Source organism: Platalea leucorodia (genome assembly GCF_965183815.1).
Source record: "Platalea leucorodia genome assembly, chromosome: 15".
NCBI classification, from domain to species: Eukaryota; Metazoa; Chordata; class Aves; order Pelecaniformes; family Threskiornithidae; genus Platalea; species Platalea leucorodia.
Window position 1 is genome coordinate 270293 of NC_138837.1, and position 13256 is coordinate 283548.

General features: G+C 39.0%; 1 protein-coding gene across 7 annotated transcripts in view; it reads right to left on the reverse strand.

Moving 5' to 3' along the window:
• The window catches only part of RALGPS1 (Ral GEF with PH domain and SH3 binding motif 1), a 155317-nt gene that overhangs the window by 110807 nt on the left and 31254 nt on the right, over positions 1-13256 (reverse strand). For 5 of the 7 annotated variants that reach the window (XR_014229803.1, XM_082327151.1, XM_082327152.1 and 2 more), the window contains exon 2: positions 12921-13041. The gene's annotated coding sequence lies outside the window, so the exon portion shown is untranslated. Of the gene's footprint in view, positions 1-4120; positions 4149-12284; positions 12323-12920; positions 13042-13256 lie in introns of those variants that run through there. The other 2 variants (XM_082327148.1, XM_082327150.1) reach the window with 2 other exon arrangements.

Genomic DNA, 13256 nt, shown 5'->3' on the forward strand with positions numbered 1-13256 from the left:
TTCAGAAAAAAATAAATTTTTATATTATTAGGCACAACTAAAATGAGAGCAACTGACATGATTATAGACTTAATTCAAATAGCAAGCGTACTCATAAAAGAATTACACACATATTTTTAAATAAAATCACTTATCCAATAACAACAACAGATACTTCCAGGCATAAAAACATTCCTTTTGGTCAAAATTTTATGTAAGGGGAAGTGAAGGGAATCCTAAGCAATTTTATTTTCAAATCTACACAGCAAAGAAAAATTTGACCATAAGATTGGTTAATTCAGAAAATCACTCAGAAGGCTTTTTCATGTCACTTAAAAAATTGTCACCGATGGATATGCCTAGTCCCTCCCTCACACTGGACCTCTGATTATTCCTGCAAAACTTAAGAATTAATTCATTGTTCCTATAGAAGATACTGTTTGGAGACAATCATTCTCTGTATTTATCTGACATGAAGTAAAATGAAATTAAGTAAAAACTGGCTGGATGGCTGGGCCCAAAGAGTTGTGGTGAAGGGAGTTAAATCCAGTTGGCAGCCAGTCACAAGTGGTGCTCCCCAGGGCTCAGTACTGGGGCCAGTTCTGTTTAGTATCTGTATCAATCATCTGGATGAAGGGATCGACTGCACCCTCGGTAAGTTTGGAGACGACACCAAGCTGGGCAGGAGTGTTGATCTGCTGGAGGTCAGGAAGGCCCTACAGAGGGATCTGGACACGCTGGATCAATGGGCTGAGGCCAACTGTATGAGGTTCAACAAGGCTCAGTGCTGGGTCCTGCACTCGGGTCACAACAACCCCATGCAATGCTACAGGCTTGGGGAGGAGTGGCTGCAGAGCTACCTGGCGGAAAAGGACCTGGGGGTGGTGGTTGACAGCTGGCTGAATATGAGCCAGCAGTGTGCCCAGGTGGCCAGGAGGGGCAATGGTATCATGGCTTGTATCAGAAATAGTGTGGCCAGCAGGACTAGGGAAGTGATCGTCCCCATGTACTCAGCACTGGTGAGGCCGTACCTCAAATCCTGTGTTCAGTTTTGGGCCCCTCACTACAAGAAGGACATTGAGGTGCTGGAGTGTGTCCAAAGAAGGGCAACGAAGCTGGTGAAGGGTCTAGAGCACAAGTCTTACATGGAGCGGCTGAGGGAGCTGGGGTTGTTTAGCCTGGAGAAAAGGAGGCTGAGGGGAGACCTTATCACTCTCTACAACTACCTGAAAGGAGGCTGTAGCAAGGTGGGTGTTGGTCTCTTCTCCCAAGTAGCAAGTGACACGACAAGAGGAAATGGCCTCAAGTTGTGCCAGGGGAGGTTTAGATGGGATATTAGGAAAACTTTCTTCACCAAAAGGGTAGTGAGGCACTGGCACAGGCTGCCCAGGGAAGTGGTTGAGTCCCCATCCCTGGAGGTATTTAAAAGATGGGGAGATGTGGTGCTTAGGGACATGGTTTAGTGGTGCACTTGGCAGTGTTAGGTTAACAGTTGGACTTGATGATCTTAAAGGTCTTTTGCAACCTAAATGACTCTATCATTCTATAAAGCCAGAACCAAAATTCAAATTCTACTCCCAAACACAGCAAAAACAAGCTTCACACAGATACTGTATTCAGTGCATTTGGGGCATCCATACTAACTACTAGCTTAACAGGTTAAAGCTGCCCTCTCATTAACGGTCCAATGACAATTAGCACAATGACACAGTACCTGCCAAAGTCCTTCAGTTAAACATTCAACATAACACATTTTGCTCTTATCTTAATCACTGAAAATTTTGTCAGCTAATATATCATAATGATATATTTGAAGTTTATGTTCATTGAATCATGATTCAAGAGTCCACATAATCTCAAATCTAAGACTACTCTGAGGTTGTAAACAATCTTATAGGAATACATTAACAGACTCTTAGGACTACAATGAAATGGCTGATTAAGTGAACAAGGGGACGGCCAGGGATGTTTACAAGCCTTACTGAAGTTACAGTGTTCAACATGATCCATTGCTAACACTCTGTAGAGAGAAGGTCTTAGTACAGGATCTGCCTCTCACTTTGCCAAGTAAGCGATGCTTTGCAAGATTCAGATCTTAGAATCCAAATGGAATTTTAAGCAAAAGCTTGTTAAGACGGATATAAAAGCTAACACAGTTCAGACCTGCAGGACTGCGCAGAAGAGACTGCTGAATCCAAACATCTGTCTCATCAAAAGAAAGAAGAACTTTTCCTCTCAAATTAAATCATCAGTATTATGCCCATGGGGTGAAAACTGAACTACCTGACTATTTTTAATTACTAAACCTAAATTGGCTGCTAGGGACAGGTTATATGGACAGACGCCATATAGCCCTGTTTCACTGTGCCAAGAACTGGCAGTGTTACAGTAAGTTTACACACACTTTAAGCATGCTACTAACAAGCAGCTAGTAAAAATTTTTCAGATACAGCATACACACTAAGAGCAGAACTATTTGTGCGTGTCTCTGCACGTGTGTAAGCATGTGCACACACAAAAACCAAGAACTGCTTACAGAATTACCAAGTCAGCTCAATCTCTGATTCACTTCAAATTGAGAAAACAAACAGCATGGTTGTCTCATCATTCCCCACAGCACACACAGATGAACCCTATGGCAACCACTGCCACAGACGCCCGTACATGTACTTTTTTAGCAAAATCTGCAGTTGCTCAAACATGCAACTAGGGAAGGATACTACCGCATTTTCCTTTGCATCCTCACCCTTTCCCACAATGCTCTGATCACACAAACAGGAAAATGCTGGAAAAGCAAGCAGCTGAGAATAAAAATAACCTTTTATTTTACTTCCTTGAGAAAGATGGGATCTTCACCCCACCTGTAATCCCTACAAGGCCTTACATGACAAACAACAACAACTCTCCCCACGATCTCATGGGCAAGCAGGAAACAAATCAGTAACTGTGTTTCAAATAATGCCAGAATCTCCTCAGTTAAACTACTCAAGAAGCAATTTCCTTTATCTTGTGTCCTGATAAAATTAACTCATATTTTGAGCACTAAGACTACAAAGTATTTCTAGGTCTAGAGCAGCTCCTGTTAACAGTCCTTGGAGATACTGAAGTGGAAAGCAATTTTCATCATGTAATTTCTTTAAAACGTGGCGTTTACATCAAGGCCACAAAAATATTCTTGTCTCCTCCTTTTCCGCCTTTCTGACTAGGCTTTCCAGTGTGCGGGGGCTCAAAAATGCTCTGAAAGGGGAACGAAAAATCCCATATGTGATCTTGTATCCTGTCCAAGCTCAGTTTTACTCCAAGTTTTAATGTTCATCAAACCAAAAAAGAGGCAAAAGTGTTTTAATATCTGAAACCAAAAGCACTAACATACGTTTGCCTTTCAACATTCAGTACATAAAAAAAGCTTGCAAGGTTAGATACTTTCATTCTAAAAAGGACCAAAATAGATTTTTTCCCCCCAAAATGTTTCAAATATAAAACAAGCATTAAAAATGCACTGTTTTTTCCTATGTGCATAGATTTCTCCAAGATTGACATCTCCTATGAAAAAAATACTTCTCTACGCACCCGTTTGTTTTGCTGCCTTGAGAAAAGTCATAGGGAGCAATTATCCTTTTAAGTCAAATCCAAGAAAGAGTTTATTCTTATGAAATCACCTGGTGATTTCAAGTATTTCCACACTTGCTATCACAAAAGGTATTACTCTGCAAATTAAGTAACACTGGAGCTACTACTAAGCCTACTGTAACAAAAGGCTGTCAGATTACATACAGAAAGATATTAAAAATAATTAATATACAACCTGCTCTCCTATCCTTGCAATATATCACTCCAACAAGGATAAAAAGAAATTTTTGAAATTTCTGAAGATTATCAAAGGTCCAATATGTTGGTAATAAAAGGTAAAAAGTCACTAAAATGACATATAATTTCTTTTCATAGCTTTTGCTTCTTAAAAATTCTTTCAACTTGCTCAGGTTAATCATTAAAATGATGCATTATACAAACAGTGCTAAAAAACCAAAACAAAGAAAACACCTTATCTGTTTGTACAGAAGGTTCACAGGTACATCTCAGTAGACCTCATTCATAGATTGCCAAAAGAAGAGTTGATAAATCAGGATGCAAACATACATACCACCAGAGACTGTTGTTCTTTGCCAACTTAACAAACCCATTTAGATATGTAGTTCTCTCTGAAGCAAAAGTGAAGATAGTGGAAGAATAACTACACTGGGAAAAAAAGGAACACAAAAACCAAAACATAACCATCAAAACTGAGCACAAAAGTAACCCCTATAGCCATTATTTTACCACCATGTGTTAAATTTTGTCACCTATGGCACAGAATTGACATTCTCTGAAAGCAGAAATGCAAATTTTACATTTCTGTTAGTAATATGCAGTTGCAATGACCGTAAGTTCATTCTCATTACTAGTTATCCAACTCACAAGAAAGTTACCAAAAAAGTCTTAAGCACAGACACCACCTCTGGCCAAGGAAGTCCCTGTGCCCCACTCTGGGGGAGTTACTAACTGTTCACGCAGCAAATATGAAAATAACAGTGTAAACAACCACCGATGACCATTGTTCTTATTGATTTTCTTGTTGGAGGAGAAAGTATTGAGCTAGACAGGCTTTTGATCAGACCTGGTACGGCCATTCTGGGCTCCAAAAATTAACTGTCTTAGCTGATTTCAAACCCCATTTACTTACTACTCTCATTAGTTCATTATCGTTTTCCTAGTATCACTGAGTCATGGAGCCAACAGCTGCAGCATGCTTTTAAGAAAACATACTTCGGTATTCTACCAAAAGATAACTGCTCTTTCTTAAGCTTACATTAGCTCCACAACTGGTTCAGTGAAGACAATCAAAGAACACTAGGGCCCTGTTTAGGCACTGATAAACTTGTTCGGAACCAACAAAAGTTACCAGTTGGGTGTTTTGGGTTTTTTTAAATAAATTTAGAACAGAGTAGTTCCAGTTGGAAGGGACCTACAATGATCATCTAGTCCAACTGCCTGACCACTTCAGGGATGATCAAAAGTTAAAGCATGTTATTAAGGGCATTGTCCAAATGCCTATTAAACCCTGTCAAACTCGGGGCATCGACCACCTCTCTAGGAAGCCTGTTCCAGTGTTTGACCACCCTCTCGGTAAATAAGTGTTTCCCAATACCTAGTCTGAACCTCCCTTGACTCAATGTTGGAACCATTCCCACGCATCCTGTCCCTGGATTCCAGGGCGAAGAGATCAGCACCTCCCTCTCCATGCAGTCTCCTAATGAAGCTGTACAGAGCAATGAGGTCACCCCTCAGCCTCCTTTTCTCCAAACTAGAGAAACCCAGAGTCCTCAGCCACTCCTCAGAGGACACGCCTTCCACAATTTGGTATCGAACATCAGAATGGTTAGCTGTCACCGACCAAGATAAGGGAATGAACAATACTGAAAGAATCTTGCTTTCTACCTCCACCAAGATCAACAATATACTATTCCGCTTCATTGGCAATTGCCACAACCTAAGGACGCATTTACAATAGACCATATAGAGCTTCATATTAAATTCGGAATTGTTTTTCATCATTGCACTCATTTTCCTCTTTCTTCATTCCAAAACTATTCCTCCAGATGTTCACCATTAGAATGTTTCTTTCCTTGACAAACCATGAACAAAGTCATATTCAGATGCTGTGGGCGTAGAGTACAAATGAGAATATGTTAGCACAGTTAACGTACTGGAAGAGGAAAATGGAACTGTATTATGAAAACAGGATGAAAAAAGTAATGTGGTTATACTTGTGTCCCTGTGCTTGCATTCAGACACTGATGTGAAACTTTTATCACCATCTACATCACATCCAGCTTCAGCCCAGAGGCTCGTACTGGGGGCGGGGGGAGGGGGGAAGGGAAGTCCCATCTTTTTGTGTTGTTGCTAAATAAAGAGAAAAAGGCAATTACCATCAAGGTATCTAAAACCATGTGTTGCTTGTTCTCCATATCTAGATATTTACATACCTTCCCCCCCACACTAAGTTCCTTTTGTTTAGTATCATCATTTTAATATTATCATCAATTTAATATTAAAACCAGAAAAAAAAAAAGTAAATTTTCAAAATCCTTCTGAGTTTGAGCAAGTTACAGCTGTTTTGTCATTGCAGTGACAGAGAAAGCCAGTCTGGAACGATTTCTAGAGGAGAATTTCTTTAAACCTTTCAAAGAAGCAGCTGCTATGTGGATACTTGCAAACTTGAAGAGTTGATGCACAAACCTCAGAAGCACTGAGCCACACTGATGTTAACACCATTTTATTCCTGACTTGATAGCATCTCCTCCCAAAAGCTTAGTACATTCAAACATTACATCGTATCTTAACTTTCCTGACTGCCCCTGTCCCATCAGGTATCACCTCTCAAACCCCATTTCTCATCCCCTCACATATGATTTCTGCAAAGCGGAGAGGAAAAGGATCACATCTCCTATAGTAAAGGCAGAAATGATCCATGTGAACCTCACTTCCTTCAGAAAATAGCAATCTTTTGTATGCCGTTCTGAGCCCTTTCATGACATACAATGCATGCACAAACGCACATATGAGACTGGACAGTTGAGCTGTCTAAATAGTCACCATGCTTTATACGAAAAAACTATTTTCATTTCAAAAGTGCTTTTGAAATAATTCAACATTAGACTTTGGTGGCCATTTTGTAGAACATGAAAAATTCTGAAGTATTTAAAAGCCTGGATTTAAATAATAATTGCCTACCAACAGTTTAGTAAGAAAAAAGTAATTAGGCTATAGAAGATTAAAAAGCCATTACATTTATATGACTAAAGATCCTCCTAAGTGAAAACTGTCTTGTGTATTTCCAGTATCCGCTTCACTGGAAAGTCTCCCTAATATCTTTCATTATGCTTTAGGCAACAGTACCACCTATTGATAAAATATGCCATGAACAATTTAGTAGTTTCATGCACATTCTTTTCTGAGAAACTTCTTACTATAGTTAATGAATAATAAGGAAAATGTAATGGAAATAATACTTATAATTTAGTACATAAATCCCTATATTGGGCTGTGACAAGATCCAATGACGATACACCTTTTGAAGGGAAACAGTACTCCAAAGTTTAGTACAGCAACTTATACCAGTCACTGTTATGCTACCAGCACAAACAGAGAAGCTGAGCAGAACTAGCAGAGTGAGTGAGTCCCAGATTTAGAATCACTAGACCTGTCAATCTTCAATAGATTGAAACAGGGTTTTAACCAAAACCACTATAAACATTAAGGGTCTGTGGATTAACTATGTGTTAACCCCACTGATTTAGCTGACCACAAACTGAAATGACTGAAGTAAATAAATATTCCTCAATAACATGAATCCTGAGCAAACAGGCTGATAAACTGATTCTTGCAGCACCTCGCAGTACCTGCCAATGAATCAAGTCTAACTCATGAAAAAGCAGATTCAAAGTTGGTTTCTCTTATTAAATTCTCTCAAATCTCCTACTTCCACCCCTCTAGTGCATGGACACTCAAATGAGTTCTATCATGAGGAGAGAAGCAGCTGCTGTGATGAGTTCAAGAAACAACTTCAGAATCCAGGTCCCAAACTGGGTTCTACGAATACACAACTGACTTGATTTATACCTAACAGTAGGTTAAAAACACCATCCGAAGCTCAGGTCATGCTTTTATGATAAGCTCTACTTGACTAGCTACATGTAACACTAGACTGCCACAGATTCCTTTGTCATAGCCAGGCTGCCCTACAGCAGTCCAAATCCTGGATTTTCAAAATAACTTACTGTCGTAGGGCAACCTGGATACAAAGAAATCTGTGGCAATCACTACACCAGAAAGGCAAGCTGACATTCTACAAGTTGAATAAAAATAAGGTCTTATTATTTTTCAAAATTATAATGAATGTAAAGTCTCAGTCTTATAGTTTAAGAGCTGTATGCACAATCTCATAATGAAAAGGCTCTGCATAATGCTCCTAAACTGTAAAAATTTATTGCAAGATTATTAAATATCTCACAGAATCCTTAGTTGGTAAAACCATGGAAGAGCAGAAGGCTGACAATGCAGGTCTGAATGTGCAATGCTATTTTTATTCTGATTATGCCCCATATCTTTACTATATCCACTGATAACTGAGTTCACTCTAATGACCGTTTATTATATTTAATTAAGTGTTCTCTTCTCTCTCCATTCTGCTATCTCTACCATTATTAATGCATCAAGATGTAAAGTAATGATATGATCAACACTACTTGGATAAGCAAAAGAAATGTAATAAAGCAACATTCTGAGAAAGATGTCAGGCTGCATACCTAAACAAATTAAGACAAGAAATACAGTGCAGGTTTCCAATAATTAGAAACTGTTTGAAGAACTTTCCATAGAATGTGGAATTTTACCCATGGCTGGAAATCTTTACATCAACATTGAATTTATTTATTTATTTATTTAAAAAAAACAAAACAACCCCCTACAACAAGACTGAATGGGAATTCAAAGAAGTTTTATGACATACAGTATAGAAGCCACCAGTGATTATCACCAGAGTCCTCTCTTGTTTTCGTGATCTATTAATTAATACAGGACACATATCAACAAAAGCTTTAATGCTGAAAATCACTTTCCTGAGCAACAGAAACTACTAAGAATAGTACACAACTATACCTGGCAAGTTCCACAAGCAGTGACAAAATGAAATCATCACTGCAAAGCCCAGACTCTGCAGTAAACATCCATAAGAAAAGTGGGAACCAGTAAACAGTTTGTTAATTTGTCACACAAACATGGACTTGCTGGGAAATAGCAAAGTGACTTAAGCTCTCCTCTAGCTTGACTGATGTGACACTCCCATACCACAGTGCTGCAGATACTCCTCCCCAAGTTAGAGAAATGCTGCATTATGGTAAGTTATTGGAATCTGGAATGTATTTTCTGCTTCTGCAAACCGAGCTTTCCATTTTCATTGTGAAACTGACAAAAATGCCTCTCAACTAAAGCAGTAATTTCTAGTCAAACATTGCATTCCGATTTAAATTTCTCAGCAAAACTAATTGAAGTTTCATATTTAGTACCAATCTCAAGATTAGAAGACACCCTGCCTGTCACACTAAACACCATTAACATATTTTGAAATAGTATATAAACAATATATTGTAGAGAGGAACTAGTAAGGACTAGTATTTGCAATATTTGCCACAAAAGCATAACAGCCTTTGTGGCTTCCGAGTGTTCCATTAATAAGCTGGTTTTATATTCAAATATTAGAAGTCAGCAGGAGTATCTCACATGTTCTACTAAAAACTGGGAAGAAAAAAAAAAACAGTTGCATTTCTTAAATGAAGAATAATGACTATAAGCTACTCCAAAAAAATAAATCTAACATCCTTTGCTGCCACTTGGAATCCCTCATTCTGTGTCAACCATTAACAACCTGTGGACTCTCTTCTCCAAATCTTTATTTCATCAAGTTTTAGAACACTTCAAAGTTTTCAACGTTCCACTAGGTGGCAGCGACTCTTAACTTACTACAGGTGTGTTTTCAAAATGTCCTAAATCTTTTGTTTTAATATGTAATCATAACTCAGAAAGAATATGTACTCATCTTTGATAGATTAAGAACTGAAAATGGAAGAGAGTGCTTTGTAGGTTTTAGGTTTTCTACGCAATTACTCTGAGAACCTATTTTACAGCATCCCTTAGAAAAATAATGGAAATAAACACAGAGAAAGTGTCACAACTTGGTTGATGTGAAGTCATTCAAAAGACAATGCTAGATTGTGCTGTACTGTCCTAAGTCCTGAAGAATAGAATTTGCTCAGGGATAGACAATAAATTTATCCCTCACAGTTTCCATCATTCCAAACTACTTTCATACTTGCATTAATTTTGCCAAATCATTTTGGCTGAAAAAACAAAATATTTTGGAAGAGATTTGCAAAGTGTAGGAGGCAGTGATTACCATTACTACCCTGCCCGTGATTTAACCTGTACTCCAATGATCAAGATGTTCATGTAGGACTATGATAAATATTCCCTCTTTAGCATTAAGAGTTACTCACCACAACTATTGCCATGTTCCTTCACTGCTTCACCCGCATAAAGTTAGTTTAGGAAGCCTGCTGTCTCTCTCAGACTCTGTAATACCCACAATCTTAATAACTATCTTTTCACAGAATCACTGAGGCTGGAAGGGCCCTCTTGACATTATATAGTCCAATGCCTCTGCTCAAGCAGGGCAGGTTGCCCAGGACCACGTACAGTTGGGTTTTCGCTATCTCTATGGATGGTGCAACTTCTCTGTGCAACCTCTTCCAGTGCCTAATCATTCTCACAGTAAGTGTTTTCTTAAGGTGGAATTCCATGTGTTTTCCATGTATTCTGTTCTATTCTAATTTGTGCCCATTGCCTTTTCCATTCACTGGGTACCACTGAAAAGATTCTGGCTCTCATTGGGTACTTCTACACATTAGTGACATCTCCCCTGAGCCTGCTCTTTTCCAGGCTATGCAGCCTCAGCTCTCTCAGCCTCTCCTCATATGAAAGATGCTCCAGTCCCTTTAATCATCTTCATGGCTCTTTGTTGGACTCATTCCAGTAAGTCCATAACTTTCTTTAACTAGGGAGCCCAGAACTGGGCACAGCACTCCAGATATGGCCTCACCAGTACTGAGCAAACAGGATTGATCACATACTATAACCTGCTAGCAATGCTCTTCCTGGTGCAGTCCAGCACGCTTTTCCACAGTATCACAAAAGCCAACGAATAACCAGTAAGGAGAAGGGGGGGGGAGGCAAGACAAAAGTGAAGAGTGCCTTAATTGGAGACAAATATATGAAACAAATTCCCTTTTCCTCCCCTTCCCATTTTTTCATTGAACTAATGCTAAGCACTGTGGTGGCAGAGGTCGATTTGCAATAGTCCTAGAATCCTTCATCACTGACCAAGGAACAAGAGTCTGTGTGTGAGGCACAGCACAGCAACAAACAAAACAAGAAGTTATACAGAGCTATCAGGACATGGGTGAATAGCATAAAACAAGAAACAGACTTACAGACTACAAGAATATAAGAGAACAGAAGAGGATGACAGTGTGACACTAGCACTTCTGAGTTCTGAAAAAATACTGCAGCTTTATTTCTTAGTAATAACAGGGAGCAGTAAATTGGGAAACCGAAGCAAAAGCTTTGATGACTTTTCATTTAAGCGAACAAAAAAATGGTTGCTATCCAGGACCAACCAGTTCTTCGGGTCTGAATCCTTTAGGTTGGTAACGAGAAAATTGCTGGGTGACGGACTTTTGAGTACTTGATGAGGCCTATTCTGAATACGCCTGACAAAGGGGACTACAGTTCAATTAGAAGAATTTCTTAGAATTTCTTTGGCAGGGGGCGGGGAAAGGCAAGAGTGAGTGGGCAGAATCAGTACACTTGCTGCACAGGAAAGAGATTAGGTGACTTGGAAAATTTAACTGTTAGAAGTCCCAATGTAAATGTAAACAAAGATCACAAATCACGTAGAAATTGGGGAAAAGCTATTTCCCCAGAGCTATGAAGATGTGCGTTTATAGGAGGGAGGGAATATTGGCACAACAGAGCCATGTCTTAGACCCTGCTGAGGTTAAAAGAAAGTATTGTATCTTAAGCTTTGGGATAAAGAAATCCTTCAATGCCTTGATGGCCGTACTGTCAAGTTTGAAAGCAAGATTTAGGCATCAACTATAAATGTGCTAAACGGAAAACTAATCCATTGTAGATATAATACAGAAATGCGCATTCCAAAATTTTAAAGTACTGGGTGCAAGAATCTGAATGCTTTATGCGTACAAGTCCCAGAGCTGATTTAGTTAGCTAAGACACTTCTCAAGAGCATCAGACTACCAGTTTCAATTGTCTCAGGCTTCCTCCAGACTCTGACAGTAAATCTAGCATAGTGCTCTACCCCATGTGTCTCAGAAGACTGGTTTAAAATTAATTGGCCTGGAAGCAATCCTCATTCCAACAGATGATTGTGTGAAGACATCCTGACTGCAATACATACATCAACTCAAGCAGGCTATCAGACCAGATTCTCCAATCTAGTTTCCCACTCACACTTTTTAGAAGTAATGTCCTTGAACTGCCAGTCTTACTTTCCTGGAACAGTGGAAGGACACTATATTGCTATTTCAGTGGCCACTTCTTCCCCATAATGCAGTTGGGGAGTTTTGCTGTGATGCATTATATTACTTTATCTTAATCCAGACTACATGCAGTTGATATTCTGCAGGAGTCACCTTTACAAAAGCAGTTCATGGAGACTGCCTGTTGGCACCTAGAAAAAAAAATCAACTCACAATTATAACCATGTAAACATAGTTACCCTATGTTAACCGGCAATTACTTCACGTAAATGAAACAGGAACACAAACTCATCTTGGCAAATTCTAAGAAACTGAAAGATTACTATATAAAATGAGGAAAAAAGGGAGAAAGCACTGCTGCATAATGTCAGAGGGAACAAAGTGAAAAATATTTCTAGGTTAGCAACAATAACTACAAAAGCAATACTTGTCCTTAACAAAGAATAAATAATAAAAAAGCACAAGTTAAGAACCCAGTACCATCTTGATCCACATCAAGACAGAGCTACAGCTCTCTCTTCAGCAGAAGTCCTCCCTCAAAAGCCATTACCCTTCAAGCAAGCCTGCTGACTTGCATAGGTTAGAAGGATAAGATACATGTTTAGGAGAGTTATACTCTAGGGGAATCTCAATAAAACAGTCACAGGAAAAGAAATATACATCTGCTGTATTACAGTATAATACTATCATGACTCTAACACGACTCTAGGTTCTCTAAACAGAACAGAACTGACAGATGCTTCTGTAATCTCTGGTATCAAACATAAGTGAAAATAGAAAAATACTTACGGTGGAATAAGGTAGTTCTGCACTCACTCAACCCATTTTGCTGCACACCTCCATCAGTCCATTGTTGGGTCTAGCTCTGGCTATTCAGCAGGTTTATCTCTTGTTTAAAAGCATGACATTCCTGTAAATTAATAGGAAATAGGATTATGGTGACATTTATTATATAACGCAGTTCTTCTCAAACTGTGCATTCCTTACCTGCAACATGCACACTGGGATTTTTATTCTTAGCTCTCCCTCCCAGTTTTGATGGCTATTTCCCTGTTCTAGTTTCATTGGCATGTGACAAATTCCAAAACTCAAAAGAACTAAAGAATACATCACAGAAGGAGAGCA